Source organism: Engraulis encrasicolus, chromosome 8 (assembly GCF_034702125.1).
Source record: "Engraulis encrasicolus isolate BLACKSEA-1 chromosome 8, IST_EnEncr_1.0, whole genome shotgun sequence".
NCBI classification, from domain to species: Eukaryota; Metazoa; Chordata; class Actinopteri; order Clupeiformes; family Engraulidae; genus Engraulis; species Engraulis encrasicolus.
In genome coordinates this window covers 4,603,490-4,623,827 of record NC_085864.1, presented here as the reverse complement: position 1 = coordinate 4,623,827, position 20,338 = coordinate 4,603,490, and the positions used below count along the sequence as shown (strand labels likewise).

The 20,338-nt window shown below is 44.9% G+C and overlaps 1 protein-coding gene across 1 annotated transcript in view; it reads right to left on the bottom strand.

Annotated features, from left to right (window-relative positions):
- The window catches only part of dhrs13a.3 (dehydrogenase/reductase (SDR family) member 13a, duplicate 3), a 59,676-nt gene that overhangs the window by 31,378 nt on the left and 7,960 nt on the right, over positions 1 to 20,338 (bottom strand). The window lies entirely within an intron of this gene.

Genomic DNA, 20,338 nt, shown 5'->3' with positions numbered 1-20,338 from the left:
TCTGCAGTCTTTCATGACCTGCACTGTGGTAGCACAAGAAATGATACTTCCTTGGCGTTCAAGATAAACATGCCATCTGTGCAATGGAGATCCTTCAGACGAGGCTGCAAAGGAGTCCATTGCATGCACCAATGGAAGATCACTCTACTGCACTCAATAGCTCTCCTATGGCACTGCAATGGTGGACTGATTCAGAGCGAACAGCTACGCATGGGGAGTGAGTTGGGCTGCTCTCTAATACAGCATGGTGCTCAGAAGTGGAACAGGTTTAGATTGGCTACAGATTCACCTGTAGTCTGGGGTTAATTGAAAAGACATTGTGCTCATTTAACAGCAGTATGTTTTGACATCGGTTCAGAATTAAGTTATACATTTACCAGTCCAGTACCTTTAAAATAATCATACACATATTTTATCTTATTATGATCATCGTCATTATGCATTACGTATTATTATTACTATTATTATTAACAAATCTTCACCACAGTGTGGAAAACAAACTGTAAACAATACAGTTCTCAACAACAAGAACAAGAACAGCTCATTCCCTGTTTTGTCAGTACAGCATTCAAGGATAACAACTCCGTTAATTCCTCTATTAAAACGCTGGCAAAATGAATGGCCCATTTCAATTCACAAAAGAAGAGTAAACAAAAACAGGAGCACGCTCCAAGAAAGAGCAACAATTTCACCACTTGTGAACAAGACAAATGCAGTCAACACAAAGTACACGCCAAAAGAGAAATGTCCTATTTCTAACGGGTCAAGGACACTGATCAATACTGGCCTCGCCTTCATGAGGTGGCGAGAGGAAAAAACACAGCTGACCAGACAGACACAGTCTGTGATGAATGACCACGGCTACATGGAGAATAATCAACTTACATAAACAAAGAGAGATGTATGGACCTCATAACCAGTATTTGGGTTGATCATTTGCACCTTCGAAAGAAATGCACACAATTAGAAAGTGATCAGCTCAATGGAAAAGCTAGAATGATAAACCGCATAAATACCGTATAAAAACACCCTGCACCAACAGAGATCATTTAGAGCATTAAACAGCAATAGTTTCTGCAGTGTAGTAATAGAGTAGTAGTAGTTACTTTATTGATCACTGGGGGAAATTAAGGTGTCAAGTAGCTGATACATGATACACATAGAGAACTTAAAGATTTTTGACTGTGATGAGGATGTGCTAACATTGAAACATTACTCTGGCACTATTCTACATAAAATACAAAAAATCATCACGTCAGATGCCCCTTGCAAACTACATTGCAAGACAGGTAAACAAAAGGCACACCTAAACAGTTCAAGACAGATCAAGGTCAAACATGTTACAGTTCTTCATACATAGACGCAATAAACTAGACTAAATAATATGGCCTAATGTAGGCCTTTAAAAGGCTGCGGTGGAGTACAATGTTTGTCAGCTTGTCACAGCCGTTGGGCTTGGAGAGGACCCTCTCACTACAAGACATGAGGTCATGAAATCATTACAATGATTCAACAAGAAATTCACAAAACCTTTCGGTCACTTTACAGGAAGCACAAAAGTCACCAAATGACAAGGGAGCAACTCACTGGAAAAATGTCACCATCCAGTTAGGAATCATGTTTCCCTTTATTTTGTTATTCAAATATCCCATCTACGCTTGAGAGAACAAATGTCAATGCCAAAAAAAGCAACACCAAGTTCATTTCTATATCCCTGATCTTATAAAGCATTACAAGTTTCAAGCTTAATGCAGTAATATTCTTTAAGTTTAGGTGTAAGTAAATAGCATATCCATATGCTTATCTAAAATCATACCTCTTGCAAAAAACAACCCACACAGCAGACTGGCCCACCGCAGGGCTAGGATTTAGTATGTAATCACACTAGCTTCCTACGATATGCTCACAGCTCCACCTAGTGTTCAATATTAAACATAATCCTGATCAACACCAAGGATTGAAGTCAACTACTATACTGTATATTGAGGCTGACCTTGGTCAAATGTGCATTGACACGTAACCATGGAGTTACTACAGGGGTGCCCAAACTTTACCATAGATCCCTCATATACAAATAGATTCCAGCCAAGGCCCCTCTTACATGGGTCGTGCCACACTCATTTTTCCTGTCCATCCCCATTCACAACCAACTAGACTATGTCTGTGTGTCAGTGCTCCATTGTGGTAAATAGAATTTTGATAATAGCAGTAATGTTCAGAGATGCAATAGGTTATTATGGGAATTATGGGAATATTGTATCACTATTTTTTCTTTAATTTGGTGTACATTAATTATTCAATTACTTCCCGGCTGTATTTTGTTTCGCTATACTTTTTCTTCCAATTTCCCGTGGACCCCTAGCACCCCCTCGCGGACCCCCAGGGGTCCCCGGCCCCCACTTTGAAAACCACTAAGTTATCATATACGTCAATGGATGCACCACGCAAGAGTATGTGATATTCTACAGATGGCTGTTGAAAATTAACACAGTTCGTAAGGAGGCCACAATAAATTACCCAATATGTGAATAAAGTCCTGCAAAGCATAAAAGGTCAAGAAATACGCAGGTCCGCAGACCTAACTGGAAAACAAGAACGTTTTTTTTTGTGTAAGTAAAGGGGAAAGAAGTGTTGCTTTAGGCTTAATACCTTTTAGTCTTGTAGGACTAAATCAATATTCAAAAACAAATGTGTACTTGAAGGGGAAAAAGGGAAAGGTTATACATTTACAGTGCATAAAAACCTAGACAAGACTGAAGGCTACACCAATGGTTAGATTCCCAATGTAATAAATTGATACTGAGACAGACAACTCGTGCACACCCTCTTGGCTTAGCCTATATCATCTGCTATACGATATGAAAGACATTAAATGATGAAAACAATATAACATAGGAAAAAGAAAAACAGAGCTGCGCAACACATTTCCAGTGTTGTTAATGATGCCAGCGCAAAAAATGATACAGTATATAGTGAAGCATGTAAGTGTAAACTGTCCTAAATATAGCTTGCACTGTACAATTGCCCGTAGTTACAGTACAACATACTTCACTGTAGGTGTCATCTCTGCTTGAGCAACATGAGGGCCAAATAAGATAAATAAATAGCTCCAATTTTCTCAGGTAAGTATTTTTGCTAACGACGCCTAAACCAAATCATGGGATAAACTCTTTGTTACAAACACATAAGGCTTGGTAATCTTCTTAACATTTATTCTCATTGATAACAATTATTTCTTAACGGAAAAAAATAATGTTCACGACATCCTGCGTTTGCATTCTGCCTTACGATTTCCCCTTGGTAGTTTGTGCGGTAGAATTTCCCCTTGTTCTAAAATTCAGTAATATTGTGTGTCAGACAGTAAATATATGGCTGAAAAGTAATCATGGAGCAGGCTAATCAACCTTAGACGTGCACATCTCACTGGCCAAGAAACAGGCCTCGCTGGAAAATTGGACCACATGTGCACGCGCACACACACACACAGAAAAACACACACACACACGCACACACACACACTAACACACACACACACACAAAACACACACACCCAAAATACACACACACACACACACACACACACACACACACACACACACACACACACACACACACACACACACACACACACACACACACACACACACACACCTCTTCACCCGCTGAGTTCCACAGTCTGGTCCTGCTGCACCAAGAGGGAATTTACATTTTAATAGGCAGAGCTGTGCTCGCCGCGCCGGCCGCCTCCGAATGAGGGTATATGCTCAGCTGAACAGCGGGAAGGGAAATGCACCCCACAGCACAAGTTTTAGAATGAACCCCAAGACAATTCCTGGTCTACGCAGACAGAAAATGATATTTTTAGTCCCTGTCCCCATCTGTACATCTCACAACAAGAATATACATACATATAGAAATAATTCTGTGTCCCAATACTTTTAGACTCGCCAATAACCACCTACCACCAACATTACAGTCTTTATATGTGCAAAGTATAAACTGTATGTCTGTCTGCCTGCCTGTACATGTATGTACGGTATGTCTGTGATTATGTCTCTGTGTGTGTGTGTGTGTGTGTGTGTGTGTGTGTGTGTGTGTGTGTGTGTGTGTGTGTGTGTGTGTGTGTGTGTGTGTGTGTGTGTGTGTGTGTATGGGGCCTCCCCAATTGGGAGGCAGCTGTGTTTCATCCAAGCGCGCGAAAAAGGTTTCATACAGGCACACGACAACCACACAGACACACAGACACACAGACACACACACATACAGCACCCCATGCAGCACCCCTCCATCTCCCACCCCCCTCAGCCTGAGTCTGGCCTGGTGGTCACAACACCGTGACTGTTCCATCAACACTTGTCATTAGTTCCCCAAACACAAGAGAGAGAGAGAGAGAGAGAGAGAGAGAGAGAGAGAGAGAGAGAGAGAGAGAGAGAGAGAGAGAGAGAGAGAGAGAGAGAGAGAGAGAGAGAGAGAGGGAGAGAGAGAGAGAGAGGGAGAGAGACACAAGAGAGACAGAGAGCTGGGCTGGTCCTAAAAGAGTAGAAGGCTACTGCAGTGTGCTGTATGGTCAGCGCACTCCTCCTGACCTGTTAAGAGACGACACAGTCGGAGGGCGCAGCCTTCCCAGCACTGATAGACTGACTTGACTTGTCTGGTCTGGTGTGTGTGTGAACAAGTGGCTGCAGCCAGGCCAACAGCAACAAACCATGGGGATTTGGCCCTGACAACAAGCGAGCGAACAGGAAACAGGGAAGAAGGGAGAAAGGGGTCAGTTGTCCTGGGCCCAAGGATGGGGTGGGTCGGGGGGATTGGGTCCTCATTGCATTGTCTTAGTGTGTATGTCTCTGTGAGCTGTGCCTGGGTGTGTGTGTGTGTGTGTGTGTGTGAAATTTGTGGAAAAAGAAACAGTAGGGGTGATGGGAAATGTAGAAAATACAGTGGGTGAGTTGTTTGGTAGCAACATTAGTAGAATAATTTTAATCTCACTTTTAACACTCTTCAAACCCCTGTTGCTGCTGGGTATATCCTGTCATTCTATGCGTGCTTGTTTGTGCTGGAAAGCTGTCTCTCTCTCTCTCTCTCTCTCTCTCTCTCTGTGTGTGTGTGTGTGTGTGTGTGTGTGTGTGTGTGTGTGTGTGTGTGTGTGTGTGTGTGTGTGTGTGTGTGTGTGTGTGTGTGTGTGTGTGTGTGTGTGTGTGTGTGTGTGTGTGTGTGTGTGTTTGTGTGTGTGTTTTAGTGACAAAGTGAGCAACTTTAGTTTTGCTGCAGTGGCGCTCTTGTCATTGTGTAGATCACCAACAAAACAGAATTACTGTTCAATCAGCGCTACTTGAAAAAACAAACACTCCCCATGTATATTCATAGAAAAAATATATAGAGAGCCTGTCGAGACTTGTTTACATCCACTTCATAAAGCTGACAAAAAGAAACAAAGACTTAGTCAGTCCTTGAAAACAAACTGCTTTTTCTCTCTTTTACACGTTTTCTGTTTTCCTGTCCATCCCTCCCTCCATCCCTCCATCGTCACCTCTCTCCCCTCCCCCCTTCACAGTTCATATCTGTGTCACGCCAGAGAGTGTGAAACAGCGCAAGATGTCACAGCTCCAGGCATGCAATCAAGTCGAGGGCCCCTCCCACTCCTAATTAATAACTATTGAACACGCTAACAACAAACCAACGCTAATTAAATACGCGTTTTGTTGACAAGTGTAAGAGGCGAGCCTTATCAAAACCTACAAAACAGTGTGTGTGAGTGTGTGTGTGTGTGTGTTTCTTTGTATTATGGTGTGTGTGTGTGTATCTGTGTTAGTAGGCATTTGGGAGGTGTGTGTGTGTGTGTGTGTGTGTGTGTGTGTGTGTGTGTGTGTGTGTGTGTGTGTGTGTGTGTGTGTGTGTGTGTGTGTGTGTGTGTGTGTGTGTGTGTGTGTGTGTGTGTGTGTGTGTGTTTTCCATAATTAGTTAATGAAGTGCCTGGAGCTACAGGGGGAGTTTAATTCGGGGGACCTCTGCATCCTGCCTGTCTGACACCCCGAGCAGCCGGGGGTGGGGGTGGGGGGGTGAGCGGGACAGTGCCTCCAGCTGGTCGTGTGTCTGTGTTTAACCTCTGCTTAGCAGCCCAGTCAAGAGGAACACACAACACAACGCCACAAGGCCAAACGGACCCGGACGGCACACCGCCAGACAGATGGACACACTCTCTGTTTCACACATAAACAAAGACACACTCTTTATGTCTATCTGTCTCTCTCTCTCTCTCTGTCTGCCTTTCTATGTCACACACGTACGCACACGGTCTGATCAGCCACAACATTATCCCACAATAAGGTCCATTACAGAAGCGTTGCTGGATAAAGAAGACCTCCCAGTCAAAGTTGCTCTCACAACTTCACCACTGTGGTCCTCGTCTCTTTTTTTTCTTATTCTTTGACTTCTGTGGGCCTCACCACCCTGACTACAGCCAGAGGGGAGCGGGACAGTGCCTCCAGCTGGGCGTGTGTCTGTGTTTAACCTCTGCTTAGCAGCCCAGTCAAGGGGAACACACAATGCCACAATGGGCAAGCCGGACAACCGGCTCCCCGCACGGACAAGCCGGCACACTGCCAGACAGACAGACTCTCTCTCTCTCTCTCCCTCTCTCTCCTACACACACACACACACATACACACACATCTCCACATCTTTCTCCCTCACTCACACTCAGTTGATTGCACCACACACATATGTGGTCTAAATAGCCACAACAGCATGCAACAGCAACATATAATAAAGTCTATTTAGGAAGTGTCGCTGGATGAAAAAAAGAAAAGACCTCCCTGCAAGAAGGCCCCTTCAGCCTTGTCCACTGTGCTTCTTGCCTGCTTCTTTTCCCGCGTCTCGGCCTGGCCAGCCCGGCTGCTGTTGGGGGTGGTCAATGTGTGGTGGGGGTGTGTAAAGCAAGGCCGTGATTCTGTGTGAGTGTTTGGGGGCCGTTAGTGTGTGTGTGTGTGTGTGTGTGTGTGTGCGTGCCTGCGTGCGTGCGTGCGTGCGCGCGCTACCCCTCTCCAACCCCCTACTACTGGGTGTAGCGGGGCGGATCCACAGCATCGCTGGCCGAGTGGAGTGGAGTGCCACTCAAGCACAACCCTTTTGTGGAATGAAACAAGAGAGAAAACCCACCACCACAACTACCATCACCTCCACCACTACCAGTACAACCACCTCCACACCCCATGAAGCAGAACCCTTCTATGGGATAAAACAAGAGGGGGAACCCACCACCACCACCACCACCACATACAACCCTTTCTCCCACCACACCCCACAGTTCCACATCCCCTGAAGTAGAACCCTTCAGCGGGATAAGACAAGAGGATAGTCCGTCCTCATCTCCACCTCTACCTCCACCACCACATCCCACAGCTCAAACTCATCCCCATCTTTTATTCCTTTTTGCTGGGATAAGCAGGGGTGATAGTGAAAAAAAATCCTGAGCCTGAACTTTTTTCCTGGTCGGGGAGGGGGGGCCGGGGGACGACGGGACATACTACATATGAGACGTAATGTAGGCCTTATTATTATTCAAACACATTATTCAAACATTTAAGATAATGTTTTCATTTTTGCATTATTTCTATAGTGTTATTCACGAAAACACAGATCATTTCCCTGTTGGTAGGCTACAGCACTTGGCTGAAAGAAACTGACCACCATGTTCAATTCTAGCTGTAAAAACGAATACCAACGTATGCAGTTAGAAATGCATTCTAGGCTTGTGATGTTGCACTAAAGTTATTGAGGTGGGTATTGAACCAATGCAACATTTCAACACCAGAATGCATTTCTGAAAACATGGTGCATATTTTACCACATTGAATTAACTGAAAGCTACATATGTAGCAGCCATACCAAGACAGGTCAGTAGGAGGCAATACTACTCCAAAGTACAGTAACTACACTCTGTCCAAAATAGAGGAGGTGATTACCAATTAAATGAGCAATACTTTTAAATGACATGACATTTGCTGCAAGCTGATAAGTTTCATTTTCATTGGGACATTGCTCATATAACTTGTATAGGCTACTGGACATACGTTTAGATAGCCTACTCGTGGCCCCATGGTCTACCTATAACCACAGATTGTTTAAGGGCTGTGCTATAACCCCTGCCTTTCCGTTGTAGGGAAACGCCCTTTAATTACCGGTACATGATATTTAGGGCACAAGCGCATGATTGGCTACATGCAGGCCCACGTTCACATCGCATATTTCGACTCCACGGATGACAGAACCAGTGGTTATTACGGACAGGACAGTATATATAGCCTGTGTGACTACTGCGCGACTTTCGCATTGGGTTGTAGTCGATTAAAATACATGAAAATCACTCGCGTGTACACACGCCCATTACAATGTACGAGTTGAAAAGATAACAGAAAGCAACAAAAACAAAGACAGGACCGAATTAAGCTACATGAAAATAGCACAGGGCGTGAAGATAAGATGAACATTCACTGCATGTCTAGGTGACACCGTGGTGGCCACATGAACGCAAGCCAAGTATTTGAAGTTCATGAGAGTCTGATATTGACAATTGCCCCCTGCCCGAGAGTAGGGATTAAGTAGCCCAGAGCGTGCAGACAATACAACCTGTGCATCGTGCGTGGAATAACTGGATTCGATTACGCAGAAGGGCTACGACAGGGAGCGCGCGAGAGAGAAAGGCTGTGTGAACCTGTGCGAGGCTGTTTGGGGGTTTTCACAGAGCGCGTTGGTTTAGTCAGCATAACTAATATAAACATCTCCCTGAAATCAGTTTGACACGTGGTTTGTCAGGAATGACGCAAAACACCATCCCTCAATCAACAGTAGACCAAAATCCACGAACTCAGCTAGCCTACAAGGGGTGTAGGCTAACTAGGCTTGCCAAACATTAGCGATCCAAGCATTCCATTGTCATTTGGACATGTCGCAATGGTAGCCGCTATTCCAATGCAGACCACATTTACGCACTACACCTAGAAAAAAAGTATCATGACGGGCATAGCATAGCCTACCGTTTTGAGCATACAGACTTTTTTTGAAAGAACGTCCATCTCCATCAAAGTTTGTCAACATTGCGCAGTCATTTAGCGCACATAAATGAGGAAAATAGACGAACCTATTTCAAACTCTCACTGAGCCCGTTTATGCGCATCAATAAGCCGTTTATGGTCAGGTTTTTGGAGTAACCTGCGCAAGGCAAAATCATTCGGGCCCAAGCCAACATGCCACAGTGGGCAAATTAATAACTAATTGGCCTTACCTTCAAACGTTTTCTTGATCACAGAATTTCACTAGTATTCCACTGACATCCACACGGTTCAACACACCCATCACAACTAGCAAGCCATGTGGATTTGTGCTAACAATAGTTGCTAATTTTTATCGGAATCCAAATGGTCTAGACTTGGCCTATAGTACTTTCTTCCGTTTCTTCAGTATAACGAGATGCCATTTTTGGATTTGCCTCCGTCGACAGTGAAAATATCTGAGAAGGGTAACCAGTAGGGGCCTAGAACTCTCTTTACTGTGCATACTGACAGCCAATCTACTTCTCCTTTCACTAGAACTAGAAGACTGCCGCCAGTGATGTGGTGAGTGACTCAAGAGCAAGACGTAACAAATTGATACATTTTTCAGTAAGATGTCGGGATGATACAATTATGGGCTGCTTCTCATTTGGGTTCCTTTCGCGTCTCTTACAACAGGCTGTTGCGCGCTCATTTATTTTCACCATACATTAATGAAGGCCTACGCGATAGTTTATTATTTTATTGATTTTGGGGAAATTATTTTATTTTTTTCTACAGCCACGCTACGCCGGATTTCCGGCGCGGCGCCGGACTGCTATCACCCCTGGATAAGACAAGTGGGAAACCCATCCCACTCCGTCACCACCATCACCATCACCACATGAACCCCCGTAACACCACCACATCCCCAGCTTTTGTCTCCTTTTGTGGGATAAATCGGGAAGGATACCCATCACAAACACCTCAACCATATGCAACACCATCACCACCACACCAACGACATCCCCAGCTTCAGCCTCCTCTCATCCTCATCTACATAGTTAGGTTACTTTACTTGATGTGTCCCTGCATAACACATTCATAGCAGTTGTTATACACTTTGCATGAAGCATTCATGACTCATGACTGACGAAAGGACAGCAACTTATCAAAATAAAAGTTAAACAATTGCATAGACCATTGCCGTTTTTGTTCTGAACTCTTTCTGATCAGAACCAATCTGGGTCAATGATTTACTCCAGTGCCAGGGACAAATCATTTGAATGAAAAATATTTTCTTGATCATATTCTTTTGTTGCATTATTTTGACAAGTTGCTGTCCTTTTGTCCTCCATGTTCATGAAAGTTTTGGTAGGATTGTCTTATGAAACTGTCACGAATGCTTCATGCAATTGCAAAACAGCTGATATGAATGTGGTATGCAGGGGCACGTCAAGTAAAGTGTAACCCATACTTGTGTGGGATAAAATGAGAAAAATCCATGCTCACCATGATAACCACATGGACTACCACCACCACTCACCCCCCAGCTTCCATCTCTCCTACTCCTCATGTCTATATTAGCATATGCAAAGCCATCAAAAGGCATCAATATGCAAGAGGCCAAGCTTTTTAACCCTCATAGTTATTACTTTCCAGTTACCGTTAATGCTGAACATTAAAAAACAGGGATTTGTAGATGGATGGAGCACTCATTTTTATTCAGTTTATGCATGCTGTTGGATAACCTGCATTCTGCATTCTTGCATACAGCATGCAAATGAAACATGGCTCTGTGTCTCGTTGAAAAAGAAGAAAAAATCCAGGAGGCACACAGTTGAGCCAGTATAAGGGACGAAGAGCAATACTGTATGCAGTGCCAGAGAAACAAGAAGCAAGGATACTTTTCATTCATGAAGGAAGCGCATGTTAGGCCAAAGTCAAATGACACAACCCAGGGGTGGTCGTAGGGGCTGGCTGACCGGGCAATTGTCCGGGGCGGCACCCAAGACGGGGCGGCAGCATTAAGAAAGTCTGCCACCTATGATATTGCGAAATAACACTAAATTAGCGTCATTAACATGTTATTTACAAGCTGTGGTGTTATTGATTTTATCAGCAGTTATAAGCCTTTTTATACCGATATAGTATTTTTCATTTTCATTGGGGGGCAGGGCAGGGCAGAGATTGGGGGGTTCGGTGTCAGAGGGAGTACCAGTCTTGGTAGGATCACGACTGGACAAACCTAATCACAAACTAGCATGGCATAATGGATGCCAACTAGCATAGTGCAGCATAGAACATTAATAAACCGTCCTCCCGAAGCCTCATACAGTATCGGAAGCGCTGAGCAATCAGTCTGGAACTTTAGCTCGGCAGTATCATGCTGTGCCTCCCATGCCCGAACTGGAGCATTGACTCAGGTAAGTGACGGGTTCGAGTCCCGAGTGGTGAACTAGGCTCTTGTCAGATTTGCGTGTTTCCGCTCAGCTTTGTGAGCTACTTGAGGATATGGGTAAATTTTTCAATTTGTTCAGCTCCACGGATTTTCAGAGATGTGACATTGTCAATGTTAAAATGTTGTGGAGAAGGAAAAAAAAGAAGTGAAACGCGACAGTTGTTTCACACAACTGTCAAGCATATGGCCATACTCAAGCACACAACTGTCAAGCATATGGCCATTGTTCCAAATTAATATGTACAATCATCGTGAGACCAAAAGGTCAATGGGCAAACTGTGAAGTACTAACTTACTGTATGTGGGCGTGCCTGCCCCTCCTCTCTGGCCCACTGACCATGGAGTGGGCCATCTAGCATAAACTAGCATGGCATTCTGAGGAGGTACTGTAAAGAGGAGGGATGGGAAAGCATTACAGTCAGACGTTTAGTAGAGAAGGAATTTGTTTGGTTTGCACTCTAGAAAACAGATGTTGGGTTTTTGCTGTGGGAGGGGGACTGTGGGGCAGCCTTGGATCCTGTCTCCTGGTGTGTGTGTGTGTGTGTGTGTGTGTGTGTGTGTGTTGTATATGTGTGTGTATGCACATGTGTGTCGACGAGATGCCGTGCCTGCTCTTTCCTGCCATCCTCTCTCTCTCTCTCTCTGGCCCAGTGACCGTGCCCATGTAGTGCAGTGCAGTGCAGCTCAGCTCTGTTCAGGCAGGCAGGGCAGGGCAGGGCAGGGCAGCCAGCCGACCAACCAGGAGTAATGCTGAGTGACAGCAACCACGGGGCACGAACCCCCCCCCACACACACACTATCGACGTCAGCCGTTTGTTCCCATGATCGGTCCCTGATAGGCAATTGAATTTGTCAGTGACCCTAAACAATCGCTCGGACGGGGATCAGTGGGCTCTGGCCAGGGCCTCCCTTCTCCTCCCCCCGTGCGTGGCCTCTTCCCTGGCCTTGCTGCTGCTGCTGCCTGCCCATCCTGATCAATGAGGTCCGGATCAATATCCGGCCAGATACCAATAGTGATGACTCGACTCAGGCTTTGGCTGGCTCTGGCTATGCTTGTTGTTGTCCGGCAGTTGACCAGGGAGGGGTGGTGGTGGTGGGAGTGTATACACGTAGATGTGGATGTGTGTGTGTATGTGGGGGTGGGGGTGGGGGGTTGGTGTGCAAGTTTGTCTGTGTTGTTTGTAAGTTTGAGGTTGTGTCTGAAGTTTGAAGTTTGCGTGTGTGTCTGTGTGCACTGTATTTGTATTTGCATTTGTTTGAGAGTGTGAAGTTGTGTATGGGGTAGAAACAGTTTGTGTTTCAGTTCAAAGCATTGGCTGAGTTCAACTTGGAAACTAAACTCCCCACGAATCCGCTCTGAATTCGACCCGAACAGAATGTCCTAACCTCCTTTTAAACGGCAGCAAATCCTGGCGGGGGCAGACAATTAATCTTGTTGAGTCTAGTACACCTGGGTACTGCATTTTGGGACTCTTCAACCCAGAGGTGCCCTGGCCTCTCCATCCTTGCCCCCCCCCCTTACATCCAAATCTTAACAAGAGGGACTGATATTACACGATCACAAACAAGCTCTCGAGGACCAAGAGGAGAGTGTGGGCTGGCCCAGACCCCCCACCCCCCTCAGTCACAGCATGAGTGGGCACTGCTTAAGAGAGAAGAGTAGAGAGGAGAAGAGAAGGGGGTATCAGCTGCTGGGCGTGCCAGGTCTCTACCTTCGCCAATAGGAGGCTGAAGAGCGGTCAGCGGTGAACCCAATTAGGAAGAGGAACCTGGAGGAGGTGTGGGTGTGTGCGCGTGTTGTGTAGGGTAGTGTGTCTCTGTGTGTGTGAGTGTAGTGTGTGTGTGAGGGTTTGTGTAGCTTGTGTGTGTGTGTGTGTATTCAGAGGTGGGGGCCGAACTCCCAGGTGCGCTGCGGGACAGTACGGACCTGCAGCTCTTGGCCAGAAGGGCCCTGAAATAAAAAAGGGCCACACAGACTGCAGCCGACTCGCTCTCTCTTTCTCTCTCTCTCTCTGCCACATGTGGTCAAGGAGGCTCAGCCTGATGAGCCAAACCTATCAGACGTGCGGGACAGACCTGGGGAAGCAGAGACGGGTTAAGGGGGGATGTAAGTCTCATATTCCTGCCTGCCAGCACATTGGCCAACCAAGGGGCAGGGGCTGAGTAAAGAAGCTCGCTCCACGCTCTGCGCTAGGTAGGAGAGCGGCTGCGGTGGCATCTGCTGCTTTCAGAACTGATTAGGGTAGCGGTTCGAGAGGACGGTGGTGATGGTGGTGGGCAGCAAGTGGGTGGGTGGAGGGTATGCTCACAACAAGACATGCACATATTAAAAGGCATAATCTGTTGTCTCGTATCAGGAGCTGAACAGCGGTGCGCTGGAGAGGGATCGATGATGTTGAGTCTCTCTCGCGCTCTCTCCCTCTCCCCTTTTCTCCAGTCAGCTCCGCGGAACATCTGTTTGCATGTTGCTGCTTTGGCATTCGGTTCCCGCTCCCAGAGCCAAGAGGAGTTAGTTACCCATTCCCAATAATTAACAGGAGCCGGTCCTCCGAGTCCTTGGCTGCCACTTTGCGAAAAGATGCATCTTCAGTTCAAAAGCAAGTGACTGTGTGCTGCTGGCACAGTCTACGACGTACATTCTTTTTAAATCAAGAATTGGGACAGGAGGCATTGCAATATTGTCTTTCTAACTGTTAGTTGCTGAAATAAAAAACACAAAATGACAAGCCTCTTTTGACTGTTGCTCATTCAAAAGCCAGAGAGAGAGACAGAGAGAGAGAGAGAAAGAAAGAAAGAAAGAAAATGTCTGTCGCCAAAAAACGATCCTAGCCGTTTGCTGGTGAATAGAGGGCCACTAATTGCGTGGCCGATTTAATCTGAGGAGTGGGCCGCCAGGATGGTAGTTTTCCTTCAGCCCAGCACAGCACAGCAAAGGGCTGCAATTAGCGTCCGATCAATATCACGCATCCTTGATATTTCTCCACCAATTTCCCAAAGAATTCACACACACAAAAAGAAAACTACTGAGCCTTGAGCTGCCAAACAGACCTCTTGTTCACCTGTTTTTTTCCCCTTCCTCCGCATCCGTCCTCACATCAATGTCTTTGTGTCACCCTCCTCCTCCGTCTTTGCAGCAAAAGTTGCTGCGTGTGAGTAATTGAAATTCTTTCATTGTGTATGACGATCTACTCTTTAGTACACACTTACACGGAAAGGGGGAAAGAAACAGCATATCCATTCAAAGATCGCAATGGAGGACATTTTTAAAGTCAATTTCTGTTCAGCTGTTGTTTTCTTAACTGCTTTATAAACATACAAAAAGGAGCAAAGGTGGACAAAATGACGACAGGATTGCTGTGGAGTAGCTTTGTGACACCCCAATGGAACGCTCTTGAGACATAAAAGTGTGTGTGTGTGTGTGTGTGTGTGTGTGTGAGTGTACACGCACGCTCGCGCCAATTCCCCTGCAACACTCACAGTCATGTAGGTTTGCTCCGGTTATCCAAATCAATTCAAATGTCTTGCATTGAGCTCATTAATCGCCCCTCCCAGTCAATAACGCCATGTTAAAGGGCAAAACGGTAGCATTGAATGAAATTGCATGCTTTAGGGATGGTTGTGCACATAGTTTTGAAGTTTCTGTTGGACTTTGTCCCTCTGGTGTTTAGCCATGACACAAGCAGAAACGTCCCAAAGCTTTATCTTGCACTTCAAATCCTGACAGAATAATTATCAAAATACCTGAAAACTGAAGTATAAGAGAACAAAAAGAGTAGGTTACTACATAACTGGGCTCTCTATTCTCAGCACAAAGGCTCACAATCTCAATGTCAATATGAAAAGAATATGAAAAGTAACTTAATTATTTATAGATTTTACACAGACATGCTATTTCACCACTATTTCTACCACATGGAATCTCCACCCACCATCCTCCTGGGCTGCTAGCAGTGCTGCTAACACTTTGTCACTTATTGTTATGAGACAGACAGCACGTACGGTATGCTGTACAGTTTGTTTCCACTCAAACGTTCTCTACTAAAGCATGGAGCACGCCGCAGCCGCATCTCCCCACAGTGGGCTAAGCCAGGCCATAACTTTCCTCTATTAAATCCGCACAGCTAGAAAACCTATTTAAAAGCAAAGGAACATCACTACAGTAATAACCTTGATGCTTTTTGATTGAGTAAATACCCCGAGTTGCCTTGTAAATCACAGCCGTAAAACAAAAGACCATGCTTTTTTCTTGGGTAGCTAATTGGCAATTAGCGAAACAATTGCAGAATGTTGCAGTTTCTGGTTAATTGATAGCCTTAACAGCACAAAACTCCCCAACAGCATGCCTTTGGAAGCTGTGCACAGCAAGGCACACGTTTCTCATTAGATTACAGCAAATTACAAAAAATAGGGAAACTGGTTCATTTACCTGCAACGTGTAATTGAATGCGTGTTTCCGAAGCCTATCTGAAACAATTTGGTCTGTTTTTGTTACTCTCCTGTCTCAAGATGTTGTCAGGAAAGGCGTCTTGGGTAATTAAAATAAGATAATAACTGGCACGTTTATAACTGATTTTGGCAGCCCATGATCTTGTAAACCTGGTCCATTAAAATGATTAAAAATAGAAAGGAAATAAGGATTTCTTACAAAGATGTGCTTTGGAAATGTCTGCATGGAATAGACATTGCAGTCCCAAAGCTCCTGAACTGAAAAATAACAATGTGTTTGTTATAAAAATATATGTAAACATATAACATTCATTGCATTTTATTTTCATTCAGTTTATTTTTGTTCAGTTAATATAGTTTCTCATATGTATCTTCAACATATGACGATATCATACCTCCTCTTGTGATAAGGTGGCTGAGATATGTGTGTATTACAGAAGAAGGAGAGAGAGAGAGAGAGAGAGACAGAGAGAGCGCATGTGTGTGTGTGTCACCGTGACAGTGAAAGAAAAGAGAAACAGAAGACTGTTTTCCCATGATGAGTACGCCTGTTTGTCTACTCTGTGCCATGGGTCCACTCTGTCCATTTTAAGCTCTCTCCAGCACTTCAATTATAACTCAAGCTCAAACGGACTCCAATTAGTGACAGGACAATAGAGAAATCTCAGCTGAGTTAATGTGTCTGAGAGCGAGTGAAAACAGTGAGAATACATGTGTGTGTGTAGGTGTCTGTGAAAACAGAAAAGGAACAAAGTGTGCATTTGAGCGTGCGTGTGTGTGTGTGTGTGTGTGTGTGTGTGTGTGTGTGTATGTGTGTGTGTTTGTGTTCATACATTATGTGTTTTGGGTAAATGGTGGGAGAGGGGGTGTGTCACCGGCTAAGCAGCTTTTCTGCCACTCTTCTACAAGTTGTACCATATTTGTAAACATCGTTAATCAGAGATTAGCAGATGGGGGACGCTAATTGCACCTGTGGAAATAACATGACCCCAAAGGATGATTCTATTTACTGCCTACCCTTCCCTTCCACCACAGTTAGTCTTTGGAGAGGGAGGTTCATAAAAAGCAAGGAGAGGGTGAATGAGGTGAGGCGTGAGGAAGGAAAGAGAGAATGAAAGGAGAATGAGGGGGATGGAAGGATGAAAGCGGGGAGGGATGGAGGTGTTATGGCCCGAAGTGAGAGAGGGAGCGTTGGGATAAAAACACCAATCCCTTGCCCCACGCCACCCCATCCAAAACCCCACTCTCACACACACACACACACACACACAGACAATCCCAGCCATTCACCCACCCCTGTTGCCTCCTCTGTCTTCACACCTTCTGCTGTGCCCACGCCAAGCTGGCTTCACAGTGCATCTCTCCCAACTGACTCAGCCCTGGAAGTGGAACTTCCAAAAACCACCTGCTCCTCACACCCCCTAACTGTCACACACACACATCCACGCACACGCGCACACACACGCACGCACACACACGGCCTCGTCAGCATGATGGCACAGTGATCACCGAGGTGATTAATGACACTATGTGATGAAGGAACATCATTATAATCATAAAAAACAACACTGTCTGCAGCACTACACGGTCTGTGAATGCTTTTGTTATCAGATCCTTGCTCTGTAGCGTGGAATTGGGACGTACAAACGACAGCAAGCCATCGCCCCGGAGGCAAAGTGGTGCGCGAGGGACGTGGGCATATTTACAACCGCGCGTGTCAAGAAGTCACTCTCTCGGAACTTACGCCTTGCTCCGGTTGCTGAGGGAAACCACAATGTTCCGTGTTCCGGTGCCATAACATTTCGAAGGGGGGTGGGGGTTAGGGAAATAGAAGTTATGGTGGCATCTCATCCACCAGTTATCAGCCCGCAGGCACCCTGCCCAAAACACACACACACACACACACCTCCATCTCAAACCAACCATGTACAAACACACACACACACACACACACAAGCACACACACACACACACACACACACACAAGCACACACACACACCAATACACGGCACTGCAGAGCACACAGCAGCTCCAATCTAATAAAAATTAGCATACTCGATCAATCCAGGCCTCTCCTTGCTTTGCATGCGCTGATTGCTAATGGACACGCTAATCCAGTGGCTAAGTACTATACTACTATGCAGCAGGAGTATGCGGTGGCAGAAGGCAGGACTAGACTGGAGTGTGTCCAGGGTAAACACGCTCAATCGGCCGTCGATGTGTTGATTCTTCAGACCTCGTCAGATAAAGAGTGGCGGCCGGGCAGGCAGGCAGGCAGGCAGCAGGGCTGGAGACCGACTGGGACATGCACAATGAGCACAATACAATAGTGTTGATCAGAGGGCTGTTGGAAGAGCCTCGAGCAAGGATTCCCAACCTAATCCAACTTGGGGCCCACTTGAAATGTCCACAATTGTTCAGGGCCCCCCCTCTGATCCAAAAACAATACAACTGAAATAAATAGTGAGGCAACAGTGAAACACACACACAAACAAATATTATTTTGATTTTTTAGAAAATGATTTCAAGGCCTGCTTGTAATACATGTACTTTCAAGGTCCACCAGTGGGCCCCTGCCCACAGTTTGAGAATTACTGAGCTAGAGCATTTTACTTAATGGTCACTCAGTACACCTTCACCCCGCCCTCTGCCCCCCACTACCGACAAACATGTAATGACCTTCCTTCAGTCTCACCACCACACTCGTCGAATCCAAAGATCACATGCCAGGAGAAATCAAAGATCACATGGACAAGTGTGTAGGCTGAAGAAGACACTAATTCAACACAACATACACAATGACATCAAAGACCTATTGGATTCCTATCTGTATACTGATCAGGCATATACCTTGCTTTCCAGACCACATGATGGGTCCCATTGAATACATCTGAATAGAGGGACAAACTCAAAATGGAGCATCTATCATCTATCAAATTAAAACTCTATAAGAAGCTGTGGCATATCAACTTAAAATGTACATTGAATCTACATTCAGTATGTCAGGGATTGTACCTATACCTTCTCAATGCAAACACATTCCTATTTAAGTTATCAGGATCAAAATGACAAAAAAATAATATGATGTAGTGACTTTCTTTCAGTCACTTCTAATCAAATCAAAAGATCACATGCCAGGAGAAATCAAAGATTGAATGAACGATAAGTGTGTAGACTGAAGACACTAATTCAACACAACAAACACAACGACATCAAAGATCTTTGATCCCACACTACATTGATTTCCTATCAGTACATAGCGACCAGGCACACTTCTATTCTTCTACTTCATCTTGCTTTTCAGCCTCCACAGCGAGTCCCATTGAATGTATTTGAACAGAAGGACAAACTCAGAATGTGAAAGCTAAAGATGATGTGACATATTAATTGTTAATGGAAAATTATACAAATGTGTGAATTCAAAAACACACAATGGTGATGACATCACATACAGGTCATCACAATACACACAGATTCATGTTGAAAGAAAAAGAAAGTAAATGTGTAAAAAACAAAATATTCAATGCACAACACTATCCTACAATTTCAAATTGAGTTGTTATATATATATATATGCAATCAATAATTCCAATAACTTATGAAATGAGCTTCGGTACTTTGATGAAAATATTGTGACACTGCAAAAACTTCATTAGACTATTCATTATTGATGAGGAGCACTTCTCAGAGCTTATCGCACTTTTGTAAGTGGCTCATGTTCCAACATTTCTTTCCCTTAATACCCTGCTCACACACTCACACGTGGACGCGCACACACACACGCACACACACAGGAACGAAAGACAAAAGGGACAAATAAGACGGAGGGAAGGCGACACTTTGCAATTACAGATTTGAAATATCTTAATAGTGAACCTCTGATATGCTGACCTTGCACTTCAAGTTATTTGCTGCTTACAATGTTATTTTCTAGTAAGGCACAGTCCTGAAAAGGTCAGTGAGGTTAAGGTCTTGCGGTCCTTGTTTTCTGTCTCCTATAAGGGCATGAAAAGGCACTGAGATGAGACGTGGAGTTTCGTGGCACGCTACTGCCCTCCAGTGGTGTGAATAGTTAAATATTTTTTAAATCCACTTCAGGATTTACAAGCTGTGCCTTTTTTAATGCGCTTTTCCAAGCATGTAATAAAAATGTACAAAAGGCGCAGACATTCACTTAAGCAGATACATTACACTGCTCTTATCTGATGGTGCCTCTCTATCAATTCATATATGTTAGTAAAGAAGAGCCGCGGCAGAAAGGAACGAGACGCAAGCGTGAAGCCAACAACAGATTTACAGATGGGCCAGTCTTCTGTAACGATTGTGCTGATGATAACATCAATTTTGAGCACAACTGGCCTTTCAAGATCAGTGCACTCGGAGAGAGAGAGAAAGAGAGAAAGA